Source organism: Mustelus asterias, chromosome 1 (genome assembly GCF_964213995.1).
Source record: "Mustelus asterias chromosome 1, sMusAst1.hap1.1, whole genome shotgun sequence".
In the NCBI taxonomy this organism is placed as follows: domain Eukaryota; kingdom Metazoa; phylum Chordata; class Chondrichthyes; order Carcharhiniformes; family Triakidae; genus Mustelus; species Mustelus asterias.
The window spans coordinates 140,350,736-140,367,606 of NC_135801.1; positions in this window are offsets into that span (position 1 = coordinate 140,350,736).

The following is a 16,871-nucleotide window of genomic DNA, read 5'->3' on the forward strand; positions in this document are numbered from 1 at the left end:
AAAAAACCAGCACACATCCCAATAAGACAACACAAAATAGACCAAGCGTGAGGTGTCAGGAATAGTTGGAGGAGCACAGGGGAAGAGACCCACTGGGACCCCACTACGAGATCCTACAGCAATACAGACGGTGCTGGAGCAGTATCAGTAACAGGAGATAAGAGAGAGAGTTGGGGCACTTTTACTGTTGGAACCAGCATACGGGGGTTGCAGGACTGCTAGACAGAAAAATGGCAGACCACGTTGTTAAGGGAGAAACTGCAGTAGCTCTCATTTTGAAGTATCTGTTAGCCAGAGAAGCGATTGTTGCAAAGATGAAACGGAATGGGTGGAACGCATCACAAACTTTAGAAGATCAAAGAAAGTGGGTAGACGGAGTTAAACGGGACAAAACAAAAGTAATGGGAGTAATGTTAGTGACCCAGTTAGCTGGACTAATTGAGAAGGTAAATGCCTCAATGGAGGAGAGACACAAAGAGACAGAACAAATTAAGGTATTGCAGGAGAGAGTGAGGGAATTAGAACACAGAAGCCACACTGCGGAGATAACGCAGAGATCAGAGGCAACGGACCCTCGACGCTCATACGAGTCAGTGCAGAAACATACAACCGCTCCAGCATCAGAAGGAGACATAAAAAATTATAATCTAGCGCCAGTCACCAGAGGAGGGACGTTAGCACAACCAAAAGCAACCTATAAGCCTTTTACCCCAGGGGAAAGGCAGCAGATTATGGCATCCCTGGGGAAGTTAAAACCCAGAAGCGCAAACCTGGGATTTTGGGGCGAATTGGATTCACTCTGGGTAGGACACCAGTTACATTTAAGGGACATACACCAGCTGGTCAGGGCAGCCTGTCCAGCGGATAAATGGAGGTTGGTGGCAGGAGGGCCAGCGACCCAAGCAGCACAGGACTATAATGGAGGAAGGTGGACACATGCCGTTCCTACAACGGCTGAGATAGACGACCAGCAGGCACCCTTTACATTATTTAAGACCGAAATCCAACGGGTCTTAGGGAACTCCCCCACTAATTGGAGCAGGATCACAAATACTAAACAAGGACAGGGGGAAAGTGCATCGGAATTTGGAGAGAGATTATTCCAGGTATATAGGGAATGTTCAGGACAGGACAATGTGGATAGGAGAGACAGGGCTTTTATCCAGGCATTCAAGGACGGGCTATCAGAGGTACACCAAGAAATCCTTAAGATGGGGGTGATAGCATCCCAAGACTATGACGAGCTAGTCGAGTGGGCTAGCGGGATAAAAGAAGGGAAGGTTGCCCAGGCAAAGCCCAGACGAGAGAGAACTGGAACCCCCCATAACGGGGATAAGGGGAGAACCGGGTTCAGCTGCTACACATGTGGCCAGCCAGGGCATATGGCTAGATTCTGCAGGGAAGCACCATTCAAAGGGAAACCCGAGAATGGCGGGCCCCGCTGTGACCACTGCCACAGGGCAGGGCACACCGAGGCAACATGTTGGGGGAAACATGGGAGACCCCGAGACAACTATAGACCAACCCCAGGGGCACCACATTCCCGGAATCCACTAGGGTGACTAGAAGAGACCCCAAACCAGGGAGATGGGAGACAAGAGAGGATTAGTGTAGCCACGCCCACAGAAGACAGTGAATCCCGACAAAAGCCGGTGTCCGTCCACTCCACGTATCGGCCAACACTGGTCGAAATCTCACAACCCGTAGCTCCCATCCAAAACAGGAAAGAGGGGGAGAGAATATATGTAGAAGCCCTGGTAGGGGGTAGGGAATGCCACATGTTAGTAGATACGGGAGCAGCCATATCAATTACAAACCTACCCTTGCCACTGACCAACAAAAGAATACACATAACCGGGGTAGGGGGAGAGAGAAACCACACTAGTAGAAATCAACCACAAGTATATTCCAATGCAATTTTACGTTTGTCAGAATAATGAGGGCACAATCATGGGGAACGACTTAATGAGGGAATACCAGCTGCTGATAGATTGTGGGAAAGGGAAACTAATTTGGCCACAACCTGACGGTAGGAAGACCGGAATAGGGACATTAGCTAGCCACCTGGGGACGGTTGGGATAGCCACCATAGTGGCCCGAGATTGGGATCAGGAAAAAGAAGGGTTCGGAGCCATCTGCGCTTCCATTCCCGAAGCCTGGGCTAGGACGAAATTAGATACCGGACTAACCGACACAGAACCGATAAAAGTCCCAGGACCGGAACACAAGCCCCACCGACAATACCCTATCAAGAGAGAAGCGCAAGGGGCAGTGGTAGAAATAGCCAAGGGTTTAATAGAAAAGGGAATCCTCAGGGAAACCACCAGTACCACCAATTCCCCCACATGGCCAGTTATAAAACCTGACGGGAGCTACCGGCTCACCATCGATTACACAGGTTTGAACAAGGTAACACCTAAATTACACCCCATTGTGGCAAACCCCTCGACTATTTTAAACGGATTGGCACAAGACCACAAAATTTTCACGGTGCTAGATATAGCAAATGGGTTCTGGTCCCTTCCACTGGACTCAGAATCCCAAAACAAATTCGCCTTCACTGTGGGAGGGAAACAGTATACATGGACTCGCCTCCCACAGGGATTTCATAACAGTCCTGCCATATTTCACAGAACAATGAGCGATATCCTGAGTAGGGTGAAATTGCATGAGGACAATACAGTCCTCCAGTATGTGGACGATGTGTTAATAGCGTCCAAAACAGAAAAAGGGCACAAGGCAGCCCTGTATGCAGTACTAGAAGGATTGGCAAAAGCCGGGCTGAAAGTCAGCCCACATAAGGCACAAATTGCAAAACCCCAGGTCCTGTACTTAGGACACCTAATTTCCCAGGGAATTAAAGAAATGCCCGCAGACCGCAAAACCGCGATTAAAGAAATGCCGCGACCAGTTACAGTAAGAGGGGTCCGAAAAGTTTTAGGACTATTCAATTACAGTAGGAGTTTTATCCCTGAGTTTGCAAGAATCGCGGAGCCAATTCAGAGACTAGTGAAGGGAGGAAAGCCAGCCTTGGAAAGTATAGAGTGGAGACAAGAGCAAGAGACAGCATATGCAGAGTTGAAAGCTAGGTTAATTTCAGCCCCAGGGCTGGGACTGCCCGATGGAAGCAAGAAGTTCCACATCTTCTGTGACAACCAGGACGGCTTCTATTCTGCCGTAGTGGCACAGACTCATGGAGATAGAAAGAGACCCGTAGGGTATTATTCAACGGCTGAGGGACCAGTAGTCACCGGGATGCCCAGGTGCATAGCCGCCCTAGATTGTGCAGCATGGGCTGTGAGGATAAGTGAGCCCATTGTCATGACAGGAGATATTGTGCTACACACAAAACATACATTGGTAGAGATGCTAAACACGGGAAAACTCAAAACAGTCTCAAATATAAGGAGGGCAAGGTGGGAGGCCACACTCCTACCACCTAACAAGTCAGTCACCATCATTAGGGACACGGGAGAAAATCCCGCGGAAGGGATTTTAGATATTGGGGAAGCGCACAGCTGTGGAGAAATTGACAAAGATAACAAGGAAGGAAAGATTAGAGACGAACCCCTTCCAACAGCAGATAAGACCTTCTATGTGGATGGGTCCCGCAAATATGTATCAGGATCACCAAGGACAGGGTGGGCAGTAGTAGACCAGAACCTGGAAACCCTAGAATCAGGAAGGATTGACGGGGGTCAGTCCGCTCAGGTAGCAGAATTAGTTGCCCTCACCCAAGCCTTAAGATTAGCAGCAGGGAAAACAGTCAATGTGTATACAGACAGCCAATATGCGTTTGGTGTGATCCATGATTACATGCCCGCATGGGGGAGAAGGGGGTTCATTACTACAGGAGGTACCCCCATTAAACACCAACAGCAGATAAGGGCGCTGCTCGCAGCTAGTGAACAGCCTACAGAGGCCGCAGTAATTAAAATAAAAGCCCACCAGCGGGAACCCGGAAGGGACACCCCGGGGTGGATTCATTTCAAAGGGAATCAAGCCGCAGACACAGCGGCACAGCAAGCACTAGAAAACAGCGACATTAAAAGCCTGCCCCTTGCAGCGATAGTGGTAGAACCGGAAGAAATTGACATACAGAAATTACATGGGGACATTACACAGCAAGAACGAGATAGATGGGAGGAGCTGGGCGCAGTTAAAGGGACTGACGGGATGTGGAGAAAAGATAACCGGGTATTGGCGCCAGGATGTATCCAGAACACATTACTGGAACTACACCACGGGCTTCCCCATACAGGCAGGGATGCAATGATACAGAGCCTGGGGAGAGAGTGGTGGTGGAAAGGATTGGGACGAGATGTGGCCACATACTGCCGCAGATGCACTATATATGCACAGCACAACCCCGGGAAGCCCATAAAGGTAAAGATGGAACACCAACCCAGACCGAAGGGACCCTGGGAACAGATACAAATGGACTTCATAGGGCCATTGCCCCCCTCTCACGGGAAAACATACTGCCTGGTAATAGTAGATCAATTCACCAGGTGGGTAGAAGCATTCCCCACAACCAATTGTACAGCCCTAACGGTAGCCAGGATATTGGCAGCAGAAGTCATTCCCCGATTGGGGATGCCAATTCAAGTTGATTCGGACCAGGGAACACATTTCACAGGAAAGGTTATGAAAAACATTTGCCAACTATTAGGAATAAAACAGAAATTTCACATCCCCTATCACCCACAAAGTTCCGGGATGGTGGAGAGGATGAATCGGTCTCTAAAAATAACCATGGCAAAAGCAATGCAATCCTCAGGTAGAAATTGGACAGAAGTCCTACCTGCAGTTCTGATGAGGCTTAGGGCGACCACAAATCGAACTACCAGCTTGACTCCATACGAGCTGATGACCGGGCGAGCAATGCACTTACCCGAAAACATTATTACAGGCTGGACAGATGTGGGTCCGATAAAGGATAAGATCCGTCAATACATCCGAGACCTTAGCACCCAATTGAAGGGGATGCGCCGGTCCGTAATTTTTAATCAGGCACAGGTCGATACAGAGGAGGACTCAGAAATATTACCAGAGGTCCCAAAGGCCGGGAGCCGGGTATTAACAAAAGTGCTTCCTGCAAAACCAGGATTTGCCCCAAGATGGCACGGACCTTACGAGGTCATTATTAGCGGAGATACCTGTGCCTGTATAGATATAAGGGGACAGGGGGTCTGGAAACACTGGACCCAATTAAAGCTGTATGAAGACAAATGAACTAAAGAATACCGTTTTCGTTCATTCAAATTCCACAGGAACCAGGACCAGATCTACTATCAAGACGTCGGAACAAACTACTGTTAATTTGATTGCCTGTTTATTTTCTGTATATACTATAACGGTAAAAATACTGTTGAGAAAAAAACGATATGGGAACAGGGACATATTTGATAATAACCATGACCATTGTAAATACGCTCCAACACATGGGGGTTAGGGGAGCAGAACCCCCAATCATGGAAGGAAACCTATTCCTGAAAACACACATCCAGATCTATGGGAATAGGACTGCTTGTTACCCTTCAGCGCGATCAGTAAACTCCCTATTCATCGCAACACCAGGGTGGCTCCCACAAGAGTTATTCACTATTGACACATCGGGGGCACCCTGCAAGGAACATATTGGGTACTTTAAACAAGGGATACAAGGAAGGTGTGTAGAGCTCACTGAGCCGGGAATTCTAAGGGGGATGGGACCCCAACAGGAGGAGACACATGGGAACTACCCACAATGTTTTAAGGGAGAGGGATGGGGGTGCGTGCATGCCTTTGTCCCTAAAAATGATTCATGCGCTGAGGCACATTGTGCTCTCCAGGAGTGCCGGGTCCGGGAAGGACACTTCACTTGTGACTGCAAGCAACAAAAATGCATTGCAGTCACCGCGGGTAGGCAGCTTATGTGTGGCAAGTGCAACGGCACCCACGTAAGCTCAGCCTCGGGGACATACCCATTTGATTCTCACCAAGGGGTACAATCAAGTGGACAGTCCCGGGGGAGGGAAGGTCCCACAAGATGGGACCATGTGGTCAAACGACCCCGGGGTAATGCATGTTATCGGGTTAAAGAAGGTTACGTGTTTTTATTCAAAAATGTATACATGACGGCCACAGACAGGCCTCCAAGGTTCTTTTCCGTAGGGACAATCAGACCTCTCACGGTTCCGTGCCCAAGCGAGGGACATGTCCAGAAACGCATAGTGAGGGCCAGGGCCATCAGCGCAGAATTCTGCGCCGACTGGCAGGCCCCTGTCACATTAGGGTCTTCTCTGGGGTATGGATTTCTGGGGACACTATCCCTAGGAGGCGCCGCAGGGGTGATCAGCGCCAGTAATAGGAATTTCTTCATATGTGGACTGACCATTTTAGGAAACAACACCCTACAAGCACTGGGTGCAATTGACCAAGAACTCGCAGAACTCAGACTATACACACAGCAAACGAGATATGCAGTAGACTATCAGCTAGCCAGACAAGGAGGGGTATGCACCATCATCAAAGGAAAATGCATCACATTATGTACACGACGAGACACTAAACATAACAGCAGCCATGTCCGGGATACAAAAGCAATTGGATAGCTTTAAATAGGGATTAACAGGGACTGATGGGTGGTTAGGGTGGCTGTTTAACACAGTTTGGGGAGCATACATTATGAAGGGATTAATCTTAGTAGTAGCCATCCTGTTCACACTCTGCCTGGGCCTAACCTGTATTAAAGTGATATGTGCAAATATTACATCAAGAATGCTACCCACTGCCAGTATCCAGATGCAAGAATTTAACCACGCCACAGAGGAAGAGGAACAACGGCAAGGACGATATCTGTACAAGTCACTGTACCTCTGAAGATCGTCCATGGGGGGTCAGCCATGAATGGGACCCCCTGGACGAGAGGAGGGACTGAAGTAGGCAATTTTCCAAAAGCCATATTGGCACCATTCATAACGTGCCTACAATGCAGAGGGGAACACCCGGATGGATATTCGTTCAAACCCCCTCTGCACAGCTGAGAGACCTTTAAATTTCAAAGCCAACGAAAGACCCTTATTCTGCCCAGCAACAGCGCAAAGCTGCATTTTAAACCGGCCTTTGGCCAAGGAAGATCGGGATATCTGCGAGTCATGACCAAGAGTGGGCTATATGGCATAACCAGACTATCAATAAAATATTACAGGAATAAAATGGCCAAAGCAGGCAAAGAAACTTAACAAACTAAGGTAAAAGGAATAAAAGATTAGATTAAATCTCCCTACACACAGCAGGACAAAATGACATTAACACCTAATCTCGCAAGCAGGGAACACAGACACAAAACAATGAGGTCAATTCAGATAAGGGGACACATAGAGGGGATAATGGGAAACACATTAAAACACCGGGGCAAGAACAGGTAGTCCCATTAACACAAACACACACCATACAAATGTAAATTGACAAGCCTCCCAGAGAACTTCCTGACCTGACAGACCACTTTATACATGTTGTAAAAATGCATAATCAAATGTTCCCGCTCGAATTTGGATCCCTATAAAGATCCAGAGCTGATGTGAAAGGATTGAGATCAACGTGGCCAAGCCACTGTTTCGGAGCTGGTTACGTTGGTTCTCCCTGGGATCCCAGTAATTGTACAATAAAGAAAAACACTTTGAACGTTGCCTTGCGACTCGACTTCTTTGAATGCACTGGTACAAGGGATTTTTCCCTACAACAGGAGTCTCCATGCTTTTTTCGACAATCTAGCCCCAAGAGGTTGTTCCCCATGATGGGGTATCTATGGACAGTCTCAGTATGAGGGATTGATCATTTAGAATTGATTTGAGGAGACATTTCTTTGGAATTCTCTAACACAGAGAGGTTTGATTGTTCATCAGTGAATATTTTTAAGGCTGAGACCGAGGCCGACTCCAGGAATCAAAGGATGTAGGGAGAGGGTGGGAGAAATTAAAGTTGTTGCAGAAGGTCAGTCATGATTGTATTGCCTTTGACAAGGTACCGCATGGTAGGTTGTTGCATAAGGTTAAATCTCACGGGATCCAGGGTGAGGTAGCCAAATGGATACAAAATTGGCTTCTTGACAGAATGTGGAGATGCCGGCGTTGGACTGGGGTAAGCACAGTAAGAAGTCTCACAACACCAGGTTAAAGTCCAACAGGTTTATTTGGTAGCAAATACCATTAGCTTCTTGACAGAAGCCAGAGGGTGGTTGTAGAGGGTTGTTTTTTAGACTGGAGGCCTGTGACCAGCGGTGTGCCTCAGGGATCAGTGCTGGGCCCACTGTTATTTGTCATTAATATTAATGATTTGGATGAGAATATAGGAGGCACGGTTAGTAAGTTTGCAGATGACACCAAGATTGGTGGCATAGTGGACAGTGAAGAAAGTGATCTTTGATTGCAACAGGATCTTGATCAATTGGGCAAGTGGGCTGACGAATGGCAGATGGAGTTTAATTTAGACAAATGCGAGGTGATGCATTTTGGTCGATTGAACCAGGGTAGGACTTACTCAATTAATGGTGGGGCGTTGGGGAGAGTTACAGAACAAAGAGATCTAGGGGTACATGTTCATAGCTCCTTGAAAGTGGAATCACAGGTAGACAGAGTGGTGAAGGAGGCATTCGGCATGCTTGGTTTCATCGGTCAGAACATTGAATACAGGATTTAGGACGTCTTGTTGAAGTTGTACAAAACATTGGTAAGGCCACACTTGGAATACTGTGTGAAGTTCTGGACACCCTATTCTGGAAAGGATATTATTAAACTAGAAAGAGTGCAGAAAAGATTTACTAGGATATTACCGGGACTTGATGGTTTGGGTTATAAGGAGAGGCTGGATAGACTGGGACTTTTTTCTCTGGAGCGTAGGAGGCTGAAGGGTGATCTTATAGAGGTCTATAAAATAATGGGGGGCTCAGATCAGCAAGATAGTCAATATCTTTTCCCAAAAGTAGGGGAGTCTAAAACTAGAGGACATAGGTTTAAGGTGAGAGGGGAGAGATACAAGAGTGTCCAGAGGGGCAATTTTTTCACACAGGGTAGTGAGTGTCTGGAACAAGCTGCCAGAGGTAGTAGTAGAGGTGGGTACAATGTTGTCTTTTAAAAAGTATTTAGATAGTTACATGGGTAAAATGCGTATAGAGTGTTATGGGTCAAATGCAGGCTATTGGGATTAGCTTAGGGGTTTAAACAAAAAAGGGCGGCATGGACAAATTGGGCTGAAGGGCCTGTTTCCATGCTGTAAACCTCTATGACTCTATGAATAATGAAGCAAGCTTGATTGGTTGTAAGGCCTACTCATGCTCCTAATTCTTAATTTCTTATGTTCTTAAGTAGAAGTGGTCTCAATAGAACAAAGCTGACTGTGAGATTTTAAAGGCTGTGTCCCTTACATTTTGCACAACTTCATTAAAATCTGTTTGATCCTGCAATAAGTGGATTGCCATGTGTTATATTGGAATATTGAATACAGTATTGAGTATACGAAGATTGCTGAGAACAGATAAAATCTGGAAAAAATAAGGAGTCCTCAATGGGAGAGGAGCCATTCTCATCTCAAATACCCAAAGTTATCATTGGGAATGACACGAGAAACAGGCTTGACCGTCACACTACAGAGGAAGACAAGGATGATGTACACCTATGGGCCATTAATTCAGAGGACATGGTTTGGAAAACTAAGATTTGTGTTCTATACTTTACACTAGAGCAGAATAAGCAGAACTAAACATTTTGATGATGGAGAATAGAGTGCAAGGTGTGATACAGCAGATTATTGGGCTCATGTGAAAAAGCTACCTGAAATGATAATAGACAAATGATAGTAGTAATGAAAGTGCCTTCGGAAATAACTATGGATACAATTTCTCAAGGCAGGGGAGAGAGAAATTGAGTTGAAGCACTGCTGTGGCTGTGGTAGTCTGGAACGGGATTCAGATCCACTATATTTCCAGCCAATGTATGCTATGGCTCAAATTCTGATTGGAAGACAAATCCTCCATTCATCTCCAAGTCTACTCTCAGCCTTGGGGACATGTTTGAGAGCTCCCTGAGCTTTGCCAGGATTTGGCTTCTCTGACTTCTTTAAGCACAGAGGAAGACAGATCTGCTGTGGGCAGGCAAACTCTCTAATTGCAATTCCAAAAATACATCGGGTGAAAGTTGATTAATGCAAAGGATGATTGATTACCTCCTGAATGCAAATTCTAGCGTTGCTCTGGGGGAAATAAATATGTTTGTAAATTGCAACCTTCCATCAATTAAAAGTCTCTAGCTCTCCACATTAGAGTGAATTTGACCATCTGCAGGCATGAGTATCCAGTCCCAATAATTAAAAAAAATACTATTCCTGGAATTCTGCATGTTTGGAAGGCTGGAAATCCTCCTCCAGTTAAATTCTGCCAATGCAGCTGGAATCCTAGAATTTCCCACCATACGGGTGTGTAGAAAAGCCTTGTCATTCATTTCTATTGTGAGTTCTTATCTCAAGGGATGTATCAGCAGCCAATTTTTGGAATGTTGTACTTAATCAGGAGCTAATTAAGAAGAGACCAAGGATAAGTAATGTATTATGGAAAGTTGGTGGAAAGTCGGAGATTTCAGAATTTCCCCTCATGTGGCTTCAGAGTTCCAAAGAAATAGTTGGAAGTTGACCTCACTGGGCGCTATTTGGTTTGCATTACCTGATACACATTCAGGAAATACAACAGAAGAACTCAGCAAACAAAAAGCTGAATAGCCGTCCTGGACGTATGTTTTATGACACTTGAAGCCAAGAAGCTGCATTAAAAGTGCAGTGGACATGGGCAGCTGAAAACATTTATAAGTATGTCCAACATTTTCTTGTTGTAGACAAGTTCTGAAGTCTGTAAAAATACAGTTTGCAACAATGTTAAATATAGAAATTACTGAAAAATTATATGAACACTGAAGGTATGAAACCTATGTATTAGAAAGATCTGAGAAGTGCTTTCCTGAGGAAAAAATAATTTTGACACTTCATTTTGTGCATTTTCTGGCATTTTGGAACCTATTATAATTTTGCTTATCAGCCAAATCCAAGTTTTCCTGGAAAGATCAGTAACGAAAATGAAACACTTCCATACAACCTGGCTCAGGGAAGATAAAAATGCTGATCCAGCTAATGCCTGTTAGTAAAGGAAAATTCAATGATAAAGACCTCTAGAGTGTCAAGATTAGTTTTATTATTTTACTAGTATCACAAGTAGGCTTACATTAACACTGCAATGAAGTTACTGCACCTAACCGGCACATCTTTCGGACTGTGGGAGGAAACTGGAGCACCCAAAGGAAACCCACGGAGACACAGGGAGAACGTGCAGACTCCTCACAGACAGTGACACAAGCCAATCGAACCTGGATCCCTGGCGCTGTGAGGCAGCAGTGCTAACCACTGTGCCACCATCCCACTCTTAACAAAATAATGAAATTATATCCTTGAAATGTTGCATTTTAAAATACTTCTTGAATTGAAGATTGTTAGTACTGGGAATCTAAATGCATTTACATTCAGGTATAAGCATCCAATCCTTGGGAGTGATTCCATGATTCAGACTTGCAGCAAGTGTATCTTAGACAATCACATTTAATTTTCCGCATATTGATTTTAATTAAAGGAAAATCACGCACAATATATTCACACTTTTCCATGATGTGAGCATCACTTTAATCTGCAATGGGATATAGACAGATTCGGTGACTGGGCGAAAACCTGGCAAATGGAGTTTAATGTGGGGAAGTGTGAGGTCATGCACTTAGGTAGGAGGAATCATAAGGCAGATTATTATCTTGATTTATTATTGTCACATGTTAGGGTTAGGTTGATTGGCCATGCTAAAAAAAATTGCCCTTAGTGTCCTGAGATGTGTAGGTTAGAGGGATTAGTGGGTAAATATGTAGGGATATGGGGTTGGGCCTGGGTGGGTTTGTGGTCGGTGCAGACTCGATGGGCCGAATGGCCTCTTTCTGTACTGTAGGGTTTCTATGATTCTATGATTCTACGTATTGGGATACAGTGAAAAGTATTGTCTCTTGCACAATATATAGACAAAACATACCATTCATAGAGTACATAGGGGAGAAGGAAAGGAGACTGCACAGAATATAATTTGCAGTTACAGATAGGGTGTAGAGAAAGATAATCTAAATGTAGGTGAATGAAGTACAGAGGCATCTAAGCGTTCTCATACATGAATCACAATCACAGGTCCAATGAGTAATTACGAAGGTCAATGGCATTTTTGCTAAAGGGTTTGAGTTTAAAAATAGGGAGGTTTTGTTGCAATTGTACAAGGTGTTGGTGAGGCCTCACCTGGACGACTGCATACAGTTTTGGTCCCTTAACTAAAAAAGGATACAGTAACATTGGTAGCAGTCCAAAGGAGATTCACCAGACTAATTCCTGGGATGAGAGGTTGTCCGATCAAGAGAGACTAAATAGTCTGAATCTGTATTCCTTGGAGTTTCGAAGAGTGAGCGGTGACCTTATTCAAACATCCTGAGGGGGTTTGACAGGGTGGATGGTGAGATGTTTTCACAAGTGGGAGAGTCTCGAACAAAGGGACATAGCTATAAGATAAAGAACTGATCATTTAAAACTGAAGGGTGTAGAAATTTCTTTTTTCAGAGGGTGGTGAATCTCTGGAATTCTCTGCCCAAAAGGATAGTGGAGGCTGGATTATTAGAAGTATTCAAAGTGGAGATGGATGAATATTTGATAGATCGAGGAATGGAGGGCAATGGGGAAATGGCACAGAAAAGGAGTTGAGGCCGGCATAGATCAGCCATGATCGTATTGAATGGCAGGGCAGGTTTGAAGGACCTGGTGGCCTTCTCCTGCTTCTATTTCTTGTGAGACTGCTGGATCATGGAATCACCCTTTGTATGTTGCCTGTTGCATCATATACTCGCAATGTAAAGTTTATTTTGTTCAACCCAAACTGTGCTTTATGTTCAAACCTAGAAGACCATGTGATATTGATTCAGAGTGGATTTTTTAGTTTCTAATTTAATGTTAGTCAGTTGCACAATAGGGCCAGGATTGTTTTGTGTTATAGAACATAGAACATAGAAAGCCACAGCACAAACAGGCCCTTCGGCCCACAAGTTGCGCCGATCACATCCCCACCTCTAGGCCTATCTATAGCCCTCAATCCCATTAAATCCCATGTACTCATCCAGAAGTCTCTTAAAAGACCCCAACGAGTTTGCCTCCACCACCACCGACGTCAGCCGATTCCACTCACCCACCACCCTCTGAGTGAAAAACTTACCCCTGACATCTCCTCTGTACCTACCCCCCAGCACCTTAAACCTGTGTCCTCTCGTAGCAACCATTTCAGCCCTTGGAAATAGCCTCTGAGAGTCTACCCTATCCAGACCTCTCAACATCTTGTAAACCTCTATCAGGTCACCTCTCATCCTTCGTCTCTCCAGGGAGAAGAGACCAAGCTCTCTCAACCTATCCTCATAAGGCATGCCCCCCAATCCAGGCAACATCCTTGTAAATCTCCTCTGCACCCTTTCAATGGCTTCAACATCTTTCCTGTAATGAGGTGACCAGAACTGCGCGCAGTACTCCAAGTGGGGTCTAACCAGGGTCCTATAAAGCTGCAGCATTATCTCCCGACTCCTAAACTCAATCCCTCGATTAATGAAGGCCAGTACGCCGTATGCCTTCTTGACCGCATCCTCCACCTGCGAGGCCGATTTAAGAGTCCTATGGACCCGGACCCCAAGGTCCTTCTGATCCTCTACACTGCTAAGAATGGTACCCTTCATATTATACTGCTGCTTCATCCCATTGGATCTGCCAAAATGGATCACCACACACTTATCCGGGTTGAAGTCCATCTGCCACTTCTCCGCCCAGTCTTGCATTCTATCTATGTCTCGCTGCAACTTCTGACATCCCTCCAAACTATCCACAACACCACCTACCTTGGTGTCGTCAGCAAACTTACCAACCCATCCCTCCACTTCCTCATCCAGGTCATTTATGAAAATGACAAACAGCAAGGGTCCCAGAACAGATCCCTGGGGCACTCCACTGGTCACTGACCTCCATGCAGAGAAAGACCCCTCCACAGCCACTCTCTGCCTTCTGCAGGCAAGCCAGTTCTGGATCCACAAGGCAACAGCCCCTTGGATCCCATGCCCTCTCACTTTCTCAAGAAGTCTTGCATGGGGGACCTTATCGAACGCCTTGCTGAAGTCCATATAGACCACATCCACCGCTCTTCCTTCGTCAATGTGTTTGGTCACATTTTCAAAGAACTCAACCAGGCTCGTAAGGCACGACCTGCCCTTGACAAAGCCGTGCTGACTACTTTTGATCATACTAAACTTCTCTAGATGATCATAAATCCTGTCTCTCAGGATCCTCTCCATCAACTTACCAACCACTGAGGTTAGACTCACCGGTCGGTAATTTCCCGGGCTGTCCCTGTTCCCTTTCTTGAATATAGGGACCACATCTGCAATCCTCCAATCCTCCGGAACCTCTCCCGTCTCCATCGACGATGCAAAGATCATCGCCAAAGGCTCCGCAATCTCCTCCCTCGTCTCCCACAGTAACCTGGGGTACATCCCATCCGGTCCCGGCGACTTACCAACCTTGATGCCATTCAATAGTTCCAACACATCCTCTTTCTTTATGTCCACATGCTCGATCCTTTCTGTCCACCGCAAACCAGCAGTACAACCACCCAGATCCCTTTCCATCGTGAATACCGAGGTAAAGTATTCATTAAGCAGCTCCGCCATTTCTAACGGTTCCGCACAAACTTTTCCCCCTTCACCTTTTAAGGGTCCTATGCCTTCACATCTCATCCTTTTACTCTTGACATATTTGTAGAAAGCCTTGGGATTCTCCTTAATCTTACCCGCCAAGGTCTTCTCATGACCCCTTCTCGCTCTCCTAATTTCCTTCTTAAGCTCCTTCCTACATCCCGTATACTCCTCTAAATCCTTAACACCTCCTAGCTCTCTGAACCTTCTGTACGCCTCTCTTTTCTTATTCACCAGGTTCATCACAACCTTCGTGCACCACGGTTCCCGTACCCTACCAACACCCCCCTGTCTCATCGGAACGTTGTCATGCAGAGCTCCAGACAAACATTCCTTGAAAATCCTCCACTTTCCTTCGGTACTTTTCCCCAAGAATGCCTCCTTCCAATTTACCCGTCTAATTTCCTCCCTGATGACACTGTATTTCCCTTTACTCCAGAGAAACACTTTCCTAGCCTGCCTGATCCTATCTCTTTCCAATGCTATCGTGAAGGAGATAGAATTATGATCGCTATCCCCAAGATGCTCACCCACCGAGAGATCCTCCACCTGTCCAGGTTCATTAGCCAGCACCAGATCAAGTACAGCCTCTCCTCTAGTAGGCTTATCCACATACTGTGTCAGGAAACTCTCCTGGACACACCTAACAAACTCCTCTCCATCCAAACCCCTAGCCCTCGGGATATTCCAATCTATGTTTGGGAAATTAAAATCTCCCATCACGACAACTCTGTTATTCCTACATCTCTCCAGGATCTGTTTCCCCATCTGCTCCTCAACATCTCTGTTACTATTGGGCGGCCTATAGAAAACACCCAGCAACGTTACCGACCCCTTCCTGTTCCTAACCTCCACCCACAGAGACTCCGTAGTCAATCCCTCCACGGCGTCCACCTTCTCTACAGCCGTGACACTATCCCTGATCAACAGTGCCACTCCCCCCCCTCTCTTGCCTCCCTCCCTGTCCTTCCTGAAACATCTTGGGGAATCTTCAGCAACGGGTCTAAAAATGTCTACAGATATATTTCACATGCATAACTGTGAGGACATTAAGTTCACCCTTTCAGCATGGATTAGATTGAAAGCCAGGTAACTGAAATGAAATCTTCTGTTTGACTACCCAAATATACTCTTCAGGAATATAATAATAGGCTATTTGCAAGTTAAAAAAAATTCATTCATGGGATGTGAGTGTCATTCTCATTGTTGGAGTTTTAATTCCAGATTTTTGTTGAATTCAAATTTCACCATTTGTTGGGGAGGCGATTTGAACCCAGGTCCCCAGAGATTTACCCTGGGTCACTGGATTACTGGTTCAGCAACAATAGCACTATACCAATGTGTGTAGAAGGTAGAAAGTTTCAAAAAGTTAAACAGATCAAGAATTTTTTTACTGATTCGGAAAGGCAAAAGTGAGTAAAATTATCAAAGCTAAAGAATTCAAAATGAACGTTTAACACCCAGATACAGAATCTTGTCCAGGCCCCCACCCGATCTCCATAAACCCGTGCATTTAACAAGGCTAATCCACTTAACCTACTCTTATTTGGACACTAAGGGGCAATTTAGTGTGGCCAATCCACCTAACCTGCACATGTTTGGACTGTGGGAGAAAACTGGAGCACCTGGAGGAAACCCACACAGACACAGGAAGAACATGCGAACTGTACACAGTCACCCAAGACCAGAATCAAACCCGTGACCCTGGCGCTATGAGGTAGCAGCGCTAACCACGGTACCACCATGCTGCCTGTCTGTCACCTGGTTTATTGTATTACACTAATTCAAAACTTGACTTGACGTTGCTGATATGCCAGTGAGAAAAAGTTTGAGCCTAGTAGTGACCTGGAGAAGTAATTAATTATAAGAGGGTTTGCTGGTTTAGCACGAAAATGGCTCTCCTCAAGATTGTAAATGCCATCCTCTGTTACTGTGATCATTATGTGGAGTATTGATTCACAACCTTCTTGACTTCTCTGCAGACTTTACACAATTGATTTCACCATCCACTTCTTCGTTATCTAGCTAAGTGGAACTGCATTTTCCTGG